The sequence below is a fragment of the Euwallacea fornicatus genome, chromosome 11, assembly GCF_040115645.1.
Source record: "Euwallacea fornicatus isolate EFF26 chromosome 11, ASM4011564v1, whole genome shotgun sequence".
Taxonomy (NCBI): Eukaryota; Metazoa; Arthropoda; class Insecta; order Coleoptera; family Curculionidae; genus Euwallacea; species Euwallacea fornicatus.
Genome location: NC_089551.1, coordinates 3,372,376 through 3,390,736, shown reverse-complemented (window position 1 = coordinate 3,390,736; position 18,361 = coordinate 3,372,376). Strand labels below are relative to the sequence as shown.

At 40.4% G+C, this 18,361-nt stretch overlaps 2 protein-coding genes across 14 annotated transcripts in view; one reads left to right on the top strand and one right to left on the bottom strand.

Moving 5' to 3' along the window:
- Positions 1-18,361, top strand: part of LOC136341984 (uncharacterized) — a 305,269-nt gene that overhangs the window by 195,775 nt on the left and 91,133 nt on the right. The window lies entirely within an intron of this gene.
- LOC136341973 (muscleblind-like protein 1) overlaps positions 1-18,361 on the bottom strand; it is a 163,804-nt gene that overhangs the window by 108,852 nt on the left and 36,591 nt on the right. Inside the window, exon 2 of one of the 10 annotated variants that reach the window (XM_066287396.1) lies at positions 15,855-15,914. The exons of the other annotated variants lie outside the window; for them this stretch is intronic. The gene's annotated coding sequence lies outside the window, so the exon portion shown is untranslated. The remainder of the gene's footprint in view (positions 1-15,854; positions 15,915-18,361) is intronic. 10 annotated transcript variants of the gene reach the window in all.

Here is an 18,361-nt window from a genome sequence, read left to right as displayed (position 1 = left end):
GCACGAATAAGTGTAGCATTTAAAGTCGTTCAAAACGACTATCAAAATTTTATCCAAGCTCGTAGAAATCATGTATGGTTGTTGACAAAAGTGTGGAATATTTTAAATCCATCATAGTTGCATATCAAATTAGTTGATTATTGAAAAGTAAATATATTATATGAAAACTCAAGTATAAATTTAACAATATTATAAACAAAAACAAATAAGTCCATTTCGACAGATATGAAAAAAATAAAAACGATAAATTATGGTGGACAACAGAATGGAATACTTCGCAAAATTTATTAAAATCAACAAAAAACTTTAAATAAACTAATACTTGTGTCATATATTTTTGAGTCGATAACTGCCTGACATCGACGGCGCAGAGTCCACAACAAGAGTCCACAGTATTGCATGCTTCTGCCCAAGAAAAGTGTTGTTTTTGACAACTTTTTTAAAAACAACATTCCTGAGCCAAATACACGGTGAAGTTAGGAACATAGCTTTACTTTATGAACAGTTTTTGGAGGCAGAAACAAAAATGATCAACAAGAAAATGTCGTTTCAATAAATATTCCATACTTTTGTCCACCACTGTACGTCGTTTAAGCGGGTGTAATGAAGCTCAGGGGCAATATTTTGAACAATTACTGCAGTGTTATTTTGCACAAATAAATTAAAACGAAACGTACTAAAACTCGATAAAATACGTTTTTGCCCAGAACCGTTTTGAAGCCGTACGTGTGCGGACGCGGGGCGTTCTACGGACGTCTTCGATTGTTGCACCGAACAATTGGCAGAAGTTATATCCCGGAGTTCTCGAACACCCCGTATATGAGGGAAACCAGCATTTATAAAACAACAGACGTTGTTTTTAGTTTGGGGCCGTCGGCAAGAGCAACGGTCCTTATTGTAACTTTATGACCCGTTGCCGTGAGCGACGAACCGTGACAGTAAAACAACGCCCGCCGGTCGTAAACTCATTGTTTCCACCATGGAAACTTAGATGTAAACAAACAATTTTAACCCACTAGTGCGTAAAAGGTTTTTACAGCCTAGGCAGTAAAAGTGACCTTCACCCGGCGAAAGGGGGCTATCATAGATTAAGTTACACACGAATTGCAACTGAAGTATTACAGATACCTTGTCGTTTCGGGTTCAGCCCAGCAATATGTTTTACTCCATACAATTTCGCTTTAAATCCATTTAACCTCCGTAAGAGGGAGATATTGAAAAATAAAACCCTGTATCGGTTGAGGGCGCAGTTTTAGAGCGGAGGCAATAAAACGGTCGAGTGGCTCGCCGCAACGATCTCCACGTCTCGTAAATGCCAAAAGTCGCATTTTCGGACGTCTCGCTTTAATTTTTTCCCTTCGAAAAACATCTAGAAAAGCAGTTTCGATTCATAATTTGTAAATCCGCTCGACCCGGGAAATTGGCGCAGTCGCGAAGATTTCTTCGAAAGGAAAATCACTTAACCGAACAAAGTTTATTTTACAGCTTCGCAGCTGAAATTGAGAGCCCTGTACGTGCTGTTAGATTGGATTCGTCGGAACGATAAAGAAGCTAAATGCCGGGTTAAATTACTGGAATGCACGGCCAATTAATGGATAAGGCCCCCGGGGAGGATATAGATTGAAATCAAATCAAGTATTTACAAGATATAGAGGTTCGCCCAGCGTTGACGCGTCATCCTCAACTATAAAACCATTATCAAGTATGAGTGTGTGTGTACGGCCTCGATGCATTTGGAATTTAATAAAATTTTAATGGAAATTAAACAGCAATTTCGCTTTCGGGACGATAAAACGGCGGGAACGTCAATGGTCTCGTTGAATAAGGGGTTTATAATTAAATAATGCAAATACAATCGCTGATGGGTCAGCTACAATAGCAATGAATCGCCGTGGAGCGCAGTTTATTGTGTCGAGAGGACCCGAAAATTACGCATTGTTTTAATTTTGTTAATAATCGTATTTGTTTTGAGGGGTTGTATACGGGATTGACCGTTGTTTGACAAGTTTATGCGAGGCCGCCGATTTGGGCAATTAAAACTCGAATTTGATTACGCGAAAGCGACCGCATTAGAAGCTGCAAATGAGCAGAATATTCCGCTTCGAATTTGTGACACTCGAAAGAATTCGTGACTAAAATTTTTCCCTTTTATTAGAGAGAAGGGGAGGTGTTTTTTTTTCTTTTCTTTTTTTTTTTTTTAATATATATATGCGGAATGTCTTGGGCCCGACACAGTAAAAATGTGAACTTTTTCAGGGCCCTCCCTATTATTATAACACCATCGAGCGGCCGTTTATTAAAACCACCCGAAAATCTTAAATATTTGAATAATATCCGGATTATCTGCCTTTCGAGGCACAATTCTTGCCGAGTTCAATTACGTCAAGAGGCAAATGCCGGAATAATTATTTTGCGAATTTAATTAAAAACCGCTGCCGCGAGAGGACGCTCAGTTTCTTCCGAAAACTGGGAAAATTGGCAAGTTTTCCGGTGTAATTACGTGATGCCTTCACGCGGCCTAATTGGTTTCTCCAATTGAGGCCGTGTCATCTCGAATAGACTTTATTCCTTGAAAGGTTTTATGAGGGCTCAATATTGACATGAGTCGCATAGCACGACTCCTAAACGACGGGGAATTTATGAACGCACGTTCGAAGTCGTAAAAGAATATTTTATGTCTAAAGCCGGGGGAAATTGCAAACAACCGACCGAACAACGTCTTATAAGGATCCTCTTCTTCGTGGTCATTACGTATACCTGTTCGACTTAAGAACTCGGGGCAATCGATAAACTCGCCCCCAAGAGAGCAAATAACGAATGCCGCTCAATTATTTATAAAACTGTTGCGAGAAATCATATTTCCTGCACTGGAGCGGTTTCGGTTCACCTTTTTCCTTTATGATTTGTTTCCTCGTGCGTTAATGTTTTTGCTCGAGTCGAGTTTTAATGCCCCATAAAAGACTTTTTCTTCGACTTGTTGCGTCCCACTCAATAATCGATTCCACTTTTTATGCCATACACCAACGAGAGTATTTCACAACATGACAATTTTAGATCTTTTCATTCCATAAGTCTTTAGACACAAAGTAAATATGGCGCAGCCGCAGGGATACTGTTAACGCTAAACCATTTAAAACTGCATTCTGCATTTGAATGTAGATTGTTTCATCCCTCGAAACAAAACAGATATTATGCAAATTCTCCAGGCTGAAAATTCGGCTATATTGTTTCGCTATGGCGACCAACGTTAAAAGGACGTTTTAGCCCTGGTTGGCACTGGACAATAACAATCGAATTTTCCTGCGGACGAAGAGAGAAAATTTGAATTCATTCCATTAAATATGTAGGTACTTCCGAATCAACTCATGTCAAGTTTAATTAGTTTTCGCAGTATGTGGCAGGAGCTGTAGTAAAGCAAGCGCATCGATTTTCCAGCTAAAATGAGTTGACAGCGTTGTGTTCCTTACTTGCCTAAATTGCAATGTACCAAAAGAAGGCTGCGAACGAAAAAAATATTATCAAAATTACTGCCACAACCAGTGGAGGGGACCGCTACCCCGCAAGACTAGCCAAAATAATTCCCGAATTGTCCTTCCGAAAGAAAATATGTGACACAGTTGAAGAAGAAGCACTGTTTAAGTACTCAACAATTCACCCAGTTAAGCCCACATTTGGGTGGTCGGGACATATGGCGGATGAACGGACAAGCACGAAATGGAATTTATTTAAGAGCAAACGTGAAAAATTTTAAGATCTGGGATCCAGGGCATAAAATTTCTAAGTTAATTAGAGATTACCACTAAAAGAGAAAACATATGAGAGTAAAAACACCTTTGGGTGGTCGCGGAAAATGCTGATTTTTAGATAGAAGATCGAAGTCAGTGGTTATAAACTTACCCAGCCAATGGCCAAGGGGTAGGAAATTACTTCTTCAGTGAAGAAAATTTTACCGTTCAATTACCCTTCGAAATTATATTCCTAAAGATGAGGTAGGTATTGCTAAAATTCATTGACTCTTGAAACACTCGCACAGGATCACGCGTTGAAAGTAATTGAGAAAAACAAATATTTGAAAGTGAAACTTGAAAAAAATTTAAGAAACGCTAACATCATGTTGAAGAGTTTTGGACCAACTGGATATGAGAGAACTCGTCATTTTTGTTTTGACAACACGGAAAATCGACCTTTGAATGTTGTTGCCGCGGCTAACGAGATAATCCCTAGGAATACACTCCACTAAGGCAGAATAACCAACGTATTCCAGGGAAAGAGGACAAATCGTGGTCGCATAGTTCGCACTTAATTCACGCGATCATAGCATAAATCTTCAGTTGAACCAGTACCCTTTAATAGGCCGCACCAGGCCAGACCTGTACGATCTGAACGTTTCTGGTTTCCGCTAAAGTATACGGTATGTTTACTTTCTTCGCAGCGTCGATTAACGTTCGGACTTGTAAAATTTTCGAGTTTTCGCCAACAAAATTAAGCCAAAACTAATCTGATCGTAGCCGAGAATATCAATCAATTATTTCCATTATCTGCGATTGAAAATTATCTGGTCCACGAACTATCCGATTCGCTCCAAATTGGTTTCCGTGCGCTCGAACATTTTCTGCGCAATTAAACTAACCAGTTTATATCGGTTCACTGCCAATAAATATTCGCGCCGAAATAAAACACCAATAAACATAATTATTATCGGGAACGGCCCCCGTAAATCCCGTTTCGTGTCCGGCATCGAGTCATTACTGTCCGGCTCCAGATGCCAAGACCACCTGCCATTAAGGGCGGCATTTGGGTTAGTTCGGACCGGCGAAGCGAAGTTTATCATCCCGTTCGGCTCCAGGGAGCACTGCAACTTACGTCGTGAAAACGCGAGACATATAGCCGGGGCTTTAGACCTAATTCTAAATCTTTTAAGGGCGGAAGTGTTAAAGCCGACCTAAAAAATTAGCCCCCAGAGGAATGTTTCGCACGTCTCCCCGCGGAGCGCCCTAAATCATTTTGATGAACCCCGTATTAGGTGATAGAGACATTATTATTATCCCGAAGGGGCATTTTTCCCTGTCCTCGTTACCCCCCCCCCTCCCCCTCCCCCCATCGCCCCTCTCACTCTCTCTCCCTCTTCATCGTTCCTGTTTAAAGCATTGCCCTTACAAATGGCTGCAGATCTAGGAAATCCGAGTAATATAAATCTATATTATCCGTTGACATCGTCTCTTCGTAGATGGGCGAAGGGAAACATCTCAAAGACACGCGGGCAAAATAAAATTTCATCAATGACAAAGACGATCGGAAAACGTCCTATATTGTGGAGCTCGGAGACGGCAAATGTACCGTCGTCGACTCTAAGATATGAACATCTATCTACAATAACAATAATATTGGGGCCGCATCTGGGGCCTCAGGCATTCTCGATTTTAATTGAAGTTTTCACTCGATTGGGTCGCACGAAAGACACGGTCGAAACGGGACTTCCCAATCGGAAAATACATACACTGCCCTACATATTCTTAGTCCTCCTTGTCGTATCTCGGATTTAACAATGGTTGACTGAACGACCTAATCACCAATCCGTCTATTAGAGAACTCCTCGCCTTGGTGCGTCTGCATATTGAAGTTAAAAAAAAAAAAAAAACGAACGCCATAAAAGGCTGAAAGCGCGCCATATTTACACCAATAAATATGTAAATGGATCTTTCAAGTTCAATCGGTTGCCTGATATTGAAAAATGAGATTTCATTATCGTCGAGGTTTGTCGTACAAATTTGATGAAAGAGGAAAGCACGGGAACGGATTCATTTAAAAACATGGTCTGCGGATCCGGAATTTTGACTCCGGGTTCATGTTAAGGTCGGGTGGAGTTGTGAAAAATAGGAATTTTTATATATTACCTTCATGACGTGAGAAATAATTAACCAAAATTTTTAACTGTCGATCGGATATTACTCCTAAAAATGAAACGTACGGTGTGTACGATTAATGACACCCCCTTTGTCATCTTCGGATTCTTGGCAAGACTGCACGCATTCGACATTCAGAAAGACAAAGAACTGATTTGTCATTTGTCGGTTCCGGCCTTCACCTTTTATAGGCCTACCCTGGTCTAGTGCGCGTGCGGCATACAGGTGCTCAAGCGTTCCACATTTAAGCAAAGCGGCGCAGGCGGGCAACCGTTGTCGGTTGATTTCTTAGTGCGGGCGCTGCTGTACGATTATCTTAAAAATACCGCTAACTTTATTGGTATATCTCCAATTGATCGTGTTCCGTTGTCCTCGTCCCATCTGTCCAGACAATACGCAATTGCGGTTCGCGCTACAGTGGTGCGCCGGTAGAAATGATCGTTTTGAAACAATCGAAATAACATCCACTGGGGGCAACTGGCACCTCAAGTTGGTATGTTCCTTCCAAGTTCCACTCATGGGATTAAACAAGAATTAAATGTGGGGTACCACACAAACATACTATTAACCAGAAAAGAACGCGTCTGATTTCTAAAAAATTTACAGTGTGTTCATACATTCCGGTGGTATGCATAGCATAAACCAAGCCATCAATTCTCTCGTCTAGCAGCTTCTTGATTACCGGTTTGTATCCGTTCCCAACTTAAACAAAAGTTAAGGTTTTATACTCTAAGACGATATATTTAGCTAGACGGTCGCAAAATTGCCTCTGCAAGTGGCGACACCATTCTTTTTCATTAGATCTTTCTGAGTTTCTACTCAGGGGCGTCCCGAAATCCCGTAATATTCAATTTGAAAATGGCTCGGATTGCACGAGGTCCCGGTGAGATTCGACGGTAACATTAGGTGTTATAATTCGACAAGATATGATACACACGTTTGAATCTAATGAATCAGGCACGAGCGAGGGATAATTTTTCCTTGAGTTGTCGTCTCCGACAATGGCAGTTTCACGCGAGCCGGATTACCGTAGTTTTGACCCCCTTTTTCACTCTTTTTCTCGAATACTGGGAGCTTAAAGCCCGAAGCCCCGGGGGAAATTTCCTCTTTTCTCCAACTCGAAAAAATATCGAATTAAACTGACTGCGTCTCCCGCCAGTGGGGAAGACTCTCAGGTGGGGGAGACTCTCAGGTGGGAGTCCATCGAGAAGGTGGCTTCAGCAAGAGCATGTTCATTGCGGCCTAATTAGACGGTGTTTTAAGAGCTGGCGCAGCCAGAAAGTTTAAATTGAAAGTTTCTAAAAATCAACCGAATCGAGATTCGCAATTAGCAAAGCACCGGCATAATAAGAAGTTTAATTATATTTTTTAATAACGAGCTCTCTTCTGGCAGAGGAAATAAGATTGCCTAGACCAAAGTTTTCACCGACCGACCAAACTTGATCATCTAATTACAAGTTAAAAATTCCCTTTGTGGGAGGGCGGGCACGAGTCAAAAGGGCTCCCAAAGCGAAACCCAAATTATTAAAATTCAAATTACGTCCCGCGATGACATCGTCGCGACGCAATTCTTAGTACGGATAATTAACGATGTCTGCGACTCTCAGGGCGGCCACGTCGTCGCCCATTACGTCCAAATGGTTACACAACCGTAAGATTATCCTTTGGGACCGTGTGCGCGACAACCCCTATGACCGTTACGTGTTTTTGACGATCATCAAAAGCATTGCAGGAACTAAGGGTCCATTTTCAAAAACCTTAACCCCTCGTCGTTAAAACGTATACATTTGTATATATTTTAGAATATTTTCGCATCTCGGCGAGCGAAGTTCGCCGGGCTGAGCAATTTGTGAAGAATTAAAGGGGCCCACTTTATAAGCCTCTCATGCAAAACCGCCCATAGTTCATCGCAGCCCAAATGTTAACCTCTGGTTTCTTGAAGCCGCGATAATTGCGTTTTGAGCCCCCCCGGGCACCTGATCTCCTAAATTTTCCGCCCGGTCGGTTAACCGCGGCTCTTTTCGGTCGCATTGGAGATGATTTAAAGGCGCACAATGGGCGCAATTTTCGCCAGCTAACCGCGGAATGTTTCATTACGCCCCCGCCCCCGTCCAACCCTGGAGGGCCTCCCTATTTCATTTTCGATTCGTTGACCTTCCTTGGGATTGCTCTCCGGGAAGTCGGGTTATTAAATCGCTATCAGCGCCCGGAAAAATGCCTCCTTCAGGAGAGTCAAAAACAATTTCGACTGTCGTGCGTAATAGATTAAAAGGCGAGGAAAAACTATTTGTACGAGGAGGACTTGTCATCAATCGCGTCAAGTCGAACGTCTGTAATTCCGAAAAATCATTTTTCAAGCTCTCAATTCTTACGAAGAGATAAGGACCTGCTTTATTTCCGTAGTAGGTATAGTGAAGCTCTCTTGATATCCCGCTTTTCGGAACGTCTCGTTATTGGCCTTTGTCTGCGGTCCTGCGGCCCGTTCGGAACAATTTCGTGCAGATGAGCAAAGTACTCTGGCACTAGTTTCGGAAATTTCGACCTAATTCGATATCCTTTCTTAGAGAAAAATAAAATAAATAAATGGCTGACGGTAAGCTTCAATCGCCACTTCAGCAGATGAGACCATTTGGGGATTCTGAATCTTGCCGGCGGGTTTTCATAATTCGAACTCATCTCCGGATACGACCACCTAATATCAAAATCTAATTAAATACAGCTCTGTAGGAGTTTCGGCGAGGGCCAACAAGTGAATATTTGATGATGGCCGTAAAGCGAGTACGCGAAAAACGAAACGTATCCGAAATGATTCCCTTATACGTGGGGACTGAGCGCTACCATCTTATGCATTACGTCTGCAGATAGGAATCCCCCAGGAATCAGGTTCGCTCGCTCTTGGATGGGTCTCGAAGGTTGGAGGAAATCGGAGATAAATTCTCGCCGGTGGCGGCGCGGGGCGCCCTAATTGCCCCCGCTGAATATTTCAGCAGAAGGTGCAGGAGATTGGTTTAAATTTTTCAGGTGTTTCGTACCGTTACAGTTTCAACTATGGGTTTGATTAAATTCCGACTCCCGTCTGGATTTTTTTTTTTTTGCGGGGCGGGCCCCCTTCCGAAGGGATTATCCCTCTTTAATAGTTAGCTTTGCCGAAAAACCTTAAGCGTTTGCCGCAAGAAGATAAACGCCTGCGTAATTTATTTCGCTGACTTCGGGTCGGCTCATCATGAAAAACGCATTTGAGTGAGCGAAACAACGGGAATGACAAACGGGCGAAGACAAATTCGAGTTGCAGGAAGCAAAATCCGAAAGTTTATTTAATACCAGGCCACTGCCGCAGTTCTCCTGTAATAGACCCTCAGCTGAACGAGCTGCAGCTGCTAAATATTTTACGGCTTCCAGTGTTGTTTTGCTTGTTTGCCCGCCATCGTCCATATTAATGAAGATTTATTTGCGCAGTGTGTACGTTTTGGATGACCTTAAGATGTATGAATTTTTAAAACCGCGTCATGAATTTGAGGACCAAGAACCACGTGCGGCTCTAAACGACTGGAAAGTTTTGTAAAAGGTTAATGTACTTCGTGCCGCAAATTTTCCCCCATTAGGGAAGCTCTATGATATGCATCCAGATTCAGCACCTAGGCCCCTTCACCAAATTTTAGTGTCCTCGGTCAACTTTCGTCTCTCGCACGTTCTTTTTGACCGTTTCCCAAATCAAGGAATTTTATTTTCAGTAAAAACAAATGGAAAACCAAAGTTCGGCGGAGAATGTTGAAACTTGCTACGAAATCTAGATGTTGATTCTGTATCGACAACTTTTTTTTCGTATATTTTTTTCATCATATGTGCCACATGAAAGATACATTACTTTACGACTTTTCCGGTTCGAAATAATTCGTCGATGATGCAATACTGAATCTATAAAAAAATGAAAACTTAAATCTAGAATGTTTCCCTCTTCCGAAGATTTGTTTCAGCTAGCCGGAAACAGGCAGCATAAATTTGCGAAAAGAACTCCATTCTTAGCGCGAGAAAACTGATCAAAGAACTTTATGGGTAGAAATGCTTCCTGCATTGTCTATACCATCCAATTCTAAAGATCTAGAGCATTAAACCACTCATTCGTCGAGAATTCGATGTTCTGAAGAGCAATAAATAGAAGTAAAAAAATACACGCAGTTTCGAAGGAGTAGCTCACCCGATTTTTTTGTCAAATTCGAAGCTTCGTAATTTTTATGCCAGTGATTCGAATTCAATAATTTTTTCGACGCAATATAACCGAGTCCGTTGGCTCTTAATTTTAAAAAAATGTTGAAAAAATGTAAAAAAAGACACGGGTTTTATTTCTTCGTGGAAATTAATGAAAAATTTAGATTTTTTATCATTTTTTTAAACCACTCTGTGCATGAATACAGCACTTGTGTTAAAAATCTTTAAACGTTGTTGGAAAGTGCCCTTTTTAGCAAACATTTTGATTTTAACTTCATTATTTTACCTTCAAAATTGTTGAAATAGCAACATTTTTATTGGAACCCTGCATTTAGCAAAAAATCCACTAGTACTAATGCAATATGGAATTCGATCCGCACTAAATTGCTGAATTGCATCCACACTCGAAGTTTGACATTGTGCAGTGGAAATTCCTTTTACCACAGCGCGAAGGGCTCATCAAAAGTGCGAAGAAATTGGAAATGCAGCTCGAAGGGCGGGTTCTGGTTGCCCCCGAATAACAACCCCTTAGAGACGGTCGCTTTATGGAGCGCTACAGGTTTTAAATGATCCATTTAGCACTGCAATGGAAGAGCAACAAAAACTCCGACAAGCTCGAGGTACCACAGTAAGCAAACAAACTGTTTGTAGGTGACTGCGGGGAATAAATCTTAAAACAAGAAGGGCTGCAAAGGCCCTATTTTATCTCCAGAGCACCACACAGCGCGAAGCAACTTCGTTGCAACTTATGGACAATGGAACATTCAGGAATGGTCCCGTGTCTTATTCACGGACGAATCAACGTTTTGTCTCAATATGATAGATGGCCGAAAGATTCAACCAACAGTTGTTTATAGTCCGTTGAAATTTTAATGGAGGTTCAGTCATTGTCTGAATTGGAAATTCGATATACAGTTTTATGGTTTCCCTTTTAGGCAATCAATGACAGCACAAATCTACATTGACGACATTCTACAGCAGTATGTGCGATCGTACGTTGAGTGAGTTTGTCCTAATTTTATCCCAATGCCACTCCACATGAAACAAGAATCGTTCGAAATTTCATAGAAACTGCTGGAATCAGCACATTGCAATGGCCTGCGCAATGTCCAGATATGAACCCAATTGAACATATATATGAGATGAATTAGGGCGCCGGGTGTCCCGCGATAGGCCTCCAGTAACTCTAGCAGAAATGCCTGGAGCATTAGTTGAAGAGTGGAACGTCATACCAGACCAAGTTCTACTAAATTTAATTTTCTCTGTATGCCACGAAGGTTAGGATCTCTAAGAGTTGTTAGAAGTGGCAATACCCGCTACTGAGTATTTAATTTGGTGATTTTGCCCTGTTCACAAGTAAATTTTTCAGTGGACATGTTAATTGAACTAGTGCCTTTCGTATTCACGATATACCGATTTGGATTGAATTTTTTGCCAAATGCAAGGTTCTAGTATAAATGAAGTGGCTTCGACAATTTCAAGAGTGAAGCAGTGAATTGAAAAATACTATTTTTGCTACAAAGAGCGCTTCCCAATAACGTTTAAAGATTTTTAACACAAGTGCTGTACTCGGGCACGGAGTGATTTTGAAACAATGATGAACACGAATGTGAATTTTTCTGTTAACTTCCACAAAAAAAGGAGCAAAATTCGTTGCTTCCAATTATATTAATAGCCAACGGGTCAGGCTGTAAAGCGTCGGAAATATTATCGAATTCGAATAAATGATACAAATATTACGAAGCTTGACGAAAAAATCGAGCGAGGCGGTTTTTTTTGAAACTCGAGCCGCAATCGCCAAGTGGACGTCAGTCCGGTCGTCCGAGCCGAACTTGTGATTTTTAAGTGGAATCCCCGATATTCGAATACACTTTCGTAGGTTATGATGCTTTTACATGTCCAGAATGTGTCCTTGGGTCCCGGGCCTGCACACACGATCGCCTTTACGAGTTGAACACATTTGAACTTCGCTAGAATTTGAAACAATCGCCAGAAAATGATGGCTTCTCTCGCATGCCCAACTCGGAGGCGCGGCTTAGCACCGAATAACCTTCAATACAATAACGTTGTCGTAAAATTTCTAAGGGAAACTTTGAACGTCACTTTATCTGCTGAAGTGTGAAAGATGACAACACACGAAGGCGGACAATGGCATTGTCCCGAATATGTGTAACGACGTGTCGCCTCCGTTACAAAGGCCGGCAAACTGGTGCGCCCCATAAACTTTCATATCTCGCGAGAGGGTCGAATTGATGCCGCCTGCCACCACTCGAAAGTGGCGAGATTCGTACATAAAAAGAACGAGTCTTCTTTTGCAAGAGACACCGAAAGGAATTTCCTTTTCCATGATGGAACACGGCCCAATTATCTGTCTCGCTCGCTCGCTTGCACACTTGTAGGAAGGCCATTATTACGAGGCTGTTTGCAGCCAAGGCGTGACGATTGCACGGAGACGATAATTTGAGCCAAATGCATGTTAAATGGGTTAGCAGTTTGTTTTCCTTGTCTATTAGACACCGACCGACATCTTGTTTGTTTATCCATTCACACGGGCCCAGCTTAATAGCACGATCTTAAACACTGCGAGGGGACACTCTAATGACGATGTCGAAATTGAAGTGCCACGTGGAGATGAAGCATGGAAAAGGGCGGTGGCGGGAAAGCGTGCTGCTCATTCCAAGTCCAAGGCACAACCTCCTGGTTATACGGGTGTTCCAAAACTAATAGGACAAACGGCAACGGCAGATTCCCCCCCCCCCCCCCCCATCAAAATGTCAAGATCCAGCGCAATCGTTCCATTCCGAAAGTCGATACCATCGAAGACGCCGAGGTTTGAAGTTGGAATTTTATTTTTTTAATTTCATTTCATACGTCTTTGGACTTGTGGTGCCAAAATTTGATATTCGACGGTTTTCGGAAGCGACAAACAGAGGCCGCCACTTCAAATTGTCCTGACTAATTGAGAGGGATCTAATTCTTTTCTACGCAGCTCCAGTATAATCCTGTTCAACGTTCTAGCCAAAAAACTGACACCTAGTAGTACTCTTAAAAGTTAATCGTTTTCGAGATATTTGCCAGTTTGGTGCCTCACGAATTTTCGTATGTAAGTATTCTCGAATTGAGCCGAGAACTGGCGAAGTCAGACGAAGTAAGTAGGCGCTTGTTTTGTCTATATGGGCGCCATTTTTAAACTGAATGCCGATTTGTCAGTGACAGTCGTAGCTTGTCAAAGTCGCTATGAGTTTTTTTCTTAAAATTGGTTCAAATTGAATTTTTTGTGTCATACGTATTATGCATTATACAAGGCGATTTATTGGGAATGAAACATGACAAAAGTCGAGATAGGAAACACAAAAATATGACGATTGGACCCGATCCGACATGACGATTACACCAATGTTGCGTGTTTTAAAGTTACAGAGTATTAAAGTTTGAAATTTTATTTTAAAATTCCTGATAAACTCTTTGTGAATCAATACCAAAATTTGTATACTTCGGTTTTGTAAAGCGCCAAGATTTTGATCCAATTTTAAGTAGCTCCTAGAGGGCGCTAGTTACAACCCATCACTTCAGTATATTTGGTCGTATTTTTTTATAAGTGCATCTAAGGGAAAATTCTATTCAATATTACGAAAGAGTATCTATTTTTATTTAAAAAAGGTATTCTCGGTGAATCCTTATGTTCTTTGTTTGCGAGATTTTTACCCATATGTTAATTCGTGTAGTACATCACGTGTAGTATTTCAAATCCTTAATTAATTAAAAAAGTAATTAATGAAAAAATTCAATCTTTCGATTATTAAAAAAAAGATAATAAAGTATTGTTAAAAATTCATTCCAGCAAAAACAGAAATCGTATGGTGCATCTGAATAAAGGAAAAGTTATTATGCCTCGACATTTTTACTTTTAAAATACATTTTTTTTACTAGAAAAGAGCAACCAACAAGGAAATAGTCTGATTACTTTGACAATTACTAAAGGAACAATAGTTAAGTAATGTGTTGCTAATCGCCGAACCACCGTTTTTGAGAATTTGAAATGATATGACTTGAATCAGCTTATGGATGAAAATCTTGTAAACGAAGGGAGATATGGGAATTAAATGAGAATATCTTTTTGACTAAAAATAGACGCTTTTTTATTATATTGAATAGAATTTGACCTTAGTTGCGTTCATAAAGAAATGTGACCACATATACCGAAGCGGTAGGATGTAACTAGTGCCTTGTAGGAGCTACGTACAAACCTGAACTAACCTAAGTATACCAGTTTTGGTGTTGATGCTATCAAAACGCGAAGCGTTATTAAAGAATTTTAAAATAAAATTTCAACCTTTTTTTCACCTTATAGTTCTTATACACGCAACATTGTTATAAAATATGTTGAGTCCAATCGTCATATTTTGGTATTCGATATCTCGAGTTTTGCCATGTCCTATTCCCAGTGAATCACCTTGCATAAATATGTGGAAAACGGTCAAATTTTGACGTTACTTACAAGTACCCTTTTTTATCTAAAATATTAAATAGAACAATATTGCGTGTAAAGATGCGTAGAAAAAATTAGAGCCCTTTTTACTAGTCGAAACGGTTCCGAGGTGCGCCCCCTGTTAACTGCAATAAAACCGACAATAATACGTTGTTTTCCACCTCCAAAAACTCTCGTATATCACCTTTCCGTGCCATAGGTATGAAGATATGAAGCAAAATCAAAAACGAAAGTTACATTCTAACACCCTGTATTTTTGTTAATATTAACTATCGGAATACATTAATTGCAGTGGATGTTAGTTTTTTGATGGCAAATATCTGCAGTTGCTCTTTGCCCCACTGCGTGTTTGACACCCTGCATCTGTTGCTGAAACTCGACGAGGTCGATTATTAGGACAAAATTACGCGATTAGATGTTAATCGGAAATACTTGAAAGTTCCAAAAAAAAACATTTTGGTTTGTTCACTTTATCTTTTCGGCGAACTATTATTTAAACGTATCCTAATCCAAATACATATAGAGGTACCTCGTAGAGGAGAAGTTTAAAATTTGATATATTACCGAAGCTGGCATTGAAAGTATCGAACAGTTGTTCCATTTAGTTTAGAACACTTTTATTTCCTTTAATTTGTAGAAATATGACCGAAGGGCATGAACCCCCGCCGCGCTTTACGACCAACCGTGCAAAAAAAAGAACATATTTAACGACATCAAAACCCCTAAAAAGGGGCCGCGAAAGGTGCTTGCCTAAATTCAAAATAGAAGTTTGAAGGAGGAAAAGTTTCCCCCCCGTCAATTAGCCGAAACTCTGGTGGAACTTGACGGCCATGGGCGGATAAGGAGTTGTGTAAACGCCGAATTGGAGGATCGCTCCGCGGTGTCGAGACATTTTTACTGCCCCATTTATGCCGCGGAATGGGGTGTCGAAATTAAAGTGCGGATTAAAAACGATATTGGCGAACCCGGTTAGGCTCGATGGGCGATATTTCAGGACAGTGATATCATTACAAATCCTAATTATTGCCTATTTATCCTCGGAACGAGGGTGATTTGCGACTGCACCCGCAACACCGCAAAACTGCAACAGTTTAAATCGAACCGTCAATCGACGGGCGTTTGCACATTTAACAGTTTAAAAAATCCTTGTATGCCGCATCGGGCAATTTCCATGGAAACAAATTGGACGGCTCCGGCTTAATGGGCCGTTAAAGAAATTTTGCCAAATTCAGCATTATATAAATTCCAGGCTTTACCTTATCTTAGCGCTCCCGGCAGTCGTCTCGAGCCTGAACTAATCCCAAACAAAGACTCACCTGGAATGAAAAAAATATATAATTAGCAAAGTTTTTATTTGGAATTTTTAAGGAAAAAATAACTAAAATGCAAGGAAAGTTTGTGCGCCTCAATATCCTGGGGGGAAAACCGCTCTATTCAACCATCCAGAACCTGGAATCGTTGTGTTTTATTGTTTCCGCCACTCTGGAAGAAGAGCGGAGAGATTTTGGCACAAAATAACGCATTGTTGCCAATGTTCGCTTATCGAATCCGGTTTAAGGTCAAGTTTAATTGAAGGTTACAGCGAAGCAAAAATACCCACTTATGCGACACGAAATCTAACCTGATCTGAACCTAAAGCAATTAAAACTTTTAAACCAGAGATTGCCGCGGGTTTAAAGTCCTGAACCGGGCCTACAGGAGGCCTATTGACCGGAAAACTAAAACATACAATGCCCGGATAAATATAAAGCTGCCGCATGCAAGCTGTTTGACCCCGATGTTTATAAATATTAAACTAATCCCTGAAATAGAGCCGATGCATTTTCATTTCCAACCTGTGCGTGTCATTTATTATCAGACACATTGTCGCCCAATCCAAAATGGCAGATTAAAAATCCATTTCCAAACGTTGAAACATATTTTCCCAGTTTCAGATTATTTGTTTATTCATTTGGATCGGGGTGAGACAAGAACGGGCATTATCTGACAGGGATTTTCAAATATCCAGATTGACTTCCCTTCCTGACAATGGCAAATTAAATTTGGATCGCGATAAAAATGTATTTAATTGGATTTATTTTTAAGACAAATGATGACGAGGACGAAATGCAAATCAAATTAGATTCGCAGGATTTAGTTTGACTAATGGCAAAATGGAAGGGTCGAATTGCAGCGACGAGCCCATTAAAATGTTTGGAAAAAGCTTGCTGGAGCATGGAAAACATGGTTTTTCTATAACTAGCCGAGTGAGATAAAACAAAATAGGAAATTTGTTCTGATCCATTTTCTTTTTTTTTGCATCATTCGGCCGGATGTTTTTAAACCCTTTTAGGTCAAATTGAAATTCTCTGCCAAATTGAAAAATCAAACGTTGAATTAATTTCTATTAAATAGACACTTCTCTATCTCATCATACAAGTAAACCTTGAATTAACGGGAATTAGCAATAAATATTTATTTAGGTACTTAGCAACTTTCTGATTATTTCCTGGGAAAATGCTTAGCCTAGAAATTACCCATTAAAGATTGTATATTTATAGACTGCACTTCCACCTATTACACAAGGTGATTGTTTAGAGTATAAGCATGCACGGACATATTGTGTATTTAAGAAGTAAAATTGGGACAAAGTTGCGTACTCGGAGCTGAATAAGATGCAGTTTTGGGACGTGGCCACATCCAAAAACGTTCGGAGAAAGCAGCCACATTAAAGCGATGTTTCACTCGCCATGGTATTATCAAATAAACCAGGGGTTGGGAGCCGAAAATCAGTTAGCTAGACCGGAATCCAGGATTACACAACAGCAACCTTTTATATTTGAATCCCGAGCCATGGGACTTCTTTGGGTATTAAAGGAGTAGAAGCCGCCAGCAGTTAGAAAATGCACGGTTTTGTGTAACTAGTGGAAATCTGTCTGACGAACGTAGGAGAGACCCACAAGATGACACGAGTGACGCAAAAAACCTTTCCTCGGGAGTTAACGCTCAATAACCTCGGAAGATATTGCATCAACCTGAACCACGCTTGGGACTAAAGGGCAAAAAATGAGGTGAGATTAACGATGTTGCCAATTATTTTGGTTTTTGATGGAATACGGCTTTTTTTCTTTCAGGAATTCTGTTATTATTTACTGCACAATGACATACACAATTTTAATTTTAATCGAATAATTATAGCGAAACCAAGTTTCGCTAACACACTTGTGAAAATCGACGCTTTGTGAATTTAAAAAAATTCTTCCCCCGAACTTCGTTTACTCCGAAAGAACTCAATTTTTGGCTCTAACGTCTGTACCGGCCTAACCTCATACAAATCTGTACATAATTAATGTAACAACACAATAAAGAACCCGAACTAACTCGACTAATGGAAAGATAAAGCTGTGCACTGCTCCATGGAAATCCAAGCAGCCAGAGCTTTTAAACGTCATAATAACAAACCAAGTTAAATGATAAATCTGTTTTACCTGAACTTTACCGGATTAAACCATTAAGGTAGCACTTTCTAGTTAGATGCAATAACATTGGCGAAATTTCCAGAAATAATACACAATATTCCGTTACCATACAGTTATATAAGACGAGGTTAGCTTCACCTTTTTCTAAGCACGACTTAGATGGAATTAATCAGCTTTTTAAACCGCCAATAAAACATCCCTAGAAAATGCTTTATGGGGCCACTAAATTAGAAAGCGGGCACATAAATTCTTGACAAAATACTGCGTTTAGTTTTTTTGAAACGGAGATTTAGTGGCTTCTGGCT